This window comes from Gavialis gangeticus, unplaced genomic scaffold (genome assembly GCF_001723915.1).
Source record: "Gavialis gangeticus isolate Ggan-Ray unplaced genomic scaffold, GavGan_comp1, whole genome shotgun sequence".
NCBI classification, from domain to species: domain Eukaryota; kingdom Metazoa; phylum Chordata; order Crocodylia; family Gavialidae; genus Gavialis; species Gavialis gangeticus.
Genome location: NW_017729034.1, coordinates 16327244 through 16330408, shown reverse-complemented (window position 1 = coordinate 16330408; position 3165 = coordinate 16327244). Strand labels below are relative to the sequence as shown.

Here is a 3165-nt window from a genome sequence, read left to right as displayed (position 1 = left end):
TATTCCTAGGTGGCTGCAGGAAAGCTTGCAGCCTTGGCCCTCTACCGCTTCTGCCCACACATCCTCAGGCAGTTGGGGTCCCCTCCCCAGCATCAGCAGGCACAGTGGGGTGCACTGTGACATGCCTGAGATCAAGCCACCACTGTTTGAGAACTATGCGCTCACTTGGGCAGTGGGGGCCCCTGGAGATTTTGACAGTCTCCAGATACTACCACAAGGTTATCATTTACCTTGCAATGGAGGCTGCTGCATAGGAAGCAGCAGAGAAGAGGTTTGCAGTGGGTGGGGAAAGCATGTCCCACTCAAGCCCCTGGAGGAGCTGGGGACTCGGGTGGTCTTCAGCCCTATCCCCCTTAGGTCCCTAATTGGGCCATCATGCCCTCCCTGCAAAGCCTGGGGAGAGTTCTGTCCCTGGTCACCACTCTCTGTGGTGGTAACCCTTAATGTGAATGGTTGCAGGATGGGTCTCTGCAGGTGTCTGGTACTCTGGTTTTCCTGCAGGAGACCCTTACAGCTCCAGCTGCAGCAGCCAGCTGACAGCTGGAGTGGGAAGACAGTGTCTACTTCAGCCACCTCACGGATACGTACTTTGGTGTGGCTAGCCTGTTTCCCTAAGCCTGTAGCCAGAGGTCATTCTTGCCACTGAGGTAGTGCCAGGCTATCTGCTGCATCTCTGGTACAGGCGCTTATCTTCAACCTGTGCATTACTTGGAGATGACTCATTTCTACCAGTACACGGCCACTTCCCTTGGGACTCTGAGCCCTCGTGAGTGCCTGGTCCTCTGTAGGGATTTAAACATCACTCTCAAGCTGCAGGACCACACTGGCAGGGAGTGGAGCCAGGCTGCTGCAGGCATTTTTGGGAGATAGTTATGGGCAACTACCTGGTGGACATCTGGCATGCCCACCATCCTGACAACACCACCACCTTCACCTTTGTCAGGGTGGAGGAGTAATGGACACCCTGAATTGTAGAATTGAATCTACATAGTTGAATTGAATCTACAGGTCCATGCTAAATACCGCCCAAGTCCATGCCTCCTGCACTAGACTGGCCCCCCTTCAGTGACCATCATCTGGTATGCACTCTGGTCACTGCTGCCTGAGCATCCAAGGCTGGCATTTTAGCAACAGCCTGCTGGAAGACATGGACTTTGCGGTCACCTTCCAGCAGTTCTGGCTGGCCTGGTGCAGGCAGCGGCAATCATTTCCCTTGACCCAGAGATGGTGGGACGAGGAAGGTTTGTGTCAGGCAGTACTGTTGCTTCTACATTGGGGGAACACCTGACAGATGCTAGAGAGCAGCTCAAGAGGGAAGTACAGGAGCTGGAGAATTGCCTGGCTGCTGACCAGTCCATCTCTGTGTGGGGAGTGTTGAGAGGAGGGAGGAGCTTTGTGTTCTGCATGACCGCTGCACCTGCAGTGCATTCATCTGCTCGTGCATTAAGCTCCTTTGGGAGGTGGACTGGACTGGCTTCTGCTGCTTCTGTGCTCTAGAGAAGAGGAGGGGTGCCAAGAGGTACATCACTTGTCTCCTGACAGAGGATGGCACCTACCTCACAGACTCCGGTGAGCTGCAAGGAAGGGTGAGGGCTTTCTATGCAGAGCTCTTCTCATCATATCTGGCCAATGCCGATCCCTGCCAAGTCCTGTGGGAAGGTGCTGTCATAGGTTTGCCTGGTCAACCAGGACTTGCTCAAGGGTCCTGTCACCCTGGCTAGGCTCTCGGATGCTTTCCATCTGATGCCCACCAACAAAGCTCTGGGCATTGACAGATTGACTGTGGAGTTCTACTGTGCCTTCTTGGATGGCCTCGACCCAGACCTAGCTGGGGTTTGGGCTGTGTCTGAAAGAGATGGGGAGCACCCTCTGTCATTAAAGAGGGAGGGGACCCCAACTGCCTGAGGATGTGTGGGCAGAAGTGGTAGAGGGCCAAGGCTGCAAGCTTTCCTGCAGCCACCTAGGAATAGCTCCAGCTGCTAAGCTGAGCAGCCCTGCTTGCAGAGATGAAGGAAGGCTGAGCAAGAGGGGCACCGGCTAATGAGGCACCACTGCAGGTATTGCTAACTTGACTTCCTTTGTAGGCCCTTTACCCTTCCCACCCCCTGTGGAAGAGGAAGAGGACCCCTTGCCCTTTCCCCTGCCCTGGTTGGGTTTGGGGGCTCCATGGCCCCCCTCAGAGAGAGACTGACCAGGGGGGAAACCCCTGCAAGATCTTCCCCAGCATACTGGCAGCCCCCTCAAGGGGCTCTTGCCATTACATGGGAGACTTGATTAGAAGCAGCGGTGGCGGGAGAAAATATTATAGGGGTGCAGGGCTTGTGGGTGCATGGCAGGATGCAGGGGAGTGGTGTAGAGCCACCCCTCCCCTTCATGCAGGGCTGGTGCACAGCAAGTGCACTGGGCATGCCAGTGGTGCTGGAGCAGTGGAGCTTCGTTTGGGGGGCTAAGCCCCATTAACCGCAGCCTTCTGCTACCTATGGTGGAAGGGATCAGGTGGGGTGCAAGGGAGGGAGCTGCATGCTCCTCTCTGCCTGGAAGGAAGGAAGTGGCTTGCTGTGGGGTACAGGGTGCCTCCTCTGGCTGTACTGGGGGGGAGCTGTGGGGGAACATAAAAAGACAACAGGGACATATGAAAAGACAAAAGAAAGGGAAGCATGCTGCTGACTTAGCAGATCACAAACATCAGGAAAAAGGAAGTGGAGCACAAGACTTGCCACAGGAAGCGAGACACAGGGGTTGCTCCTAGACCAGCTAACAGGCAGGCATTGCTGGTGGCATCATTGTGGGGTCCCCTTTGGCTGCAGGTGGCCCCAGTCATGCAGTGGCAGTGAGGCAGGAGCAAAGGGGAGGGGGCTATAGGTCCAGCAGGAGGCAAGGGTGGGGAGAGCAGGGACCTGCAGCAAGCAGCTCCTCTGGCTCCTGCTCCCTGGCCCAGCTGCAGCATCTGGGAGGGGAGGGCGCCCCCTGGTGGCCATATGAGACGGAGCAAGATGGAGCTAGGGTCTGACCCACGAAAGGGCGGCTCCTCTGTTCTCAGTTCAAGCTCACAAGGGCCCGCCTGTTTTGGTCACTTTACTAGCCTCAGCATCACATTGCAGGCTCATGTTCATCTTGTGGTCAGTGATGACCCCCAAGTCTCTGTCTTCCGTAGTGCTAGCCAGC

At 56.1% G+C, this 3165-nt stretch overlaps 1 protein-coding gene across 2 annotated transcripts in view; it reads right to left on the bottom strand.

Moving 5' to 3' along the window:
- CASP2 (caspase 2) overlaps nt 1–3165 on the bottom strand; it is a 41092-nt gene that overhangs the window by 37339 nt on the left and 588 nt on the right. The gene's annotated exons all lie outside the window — the stretch shown is intronic.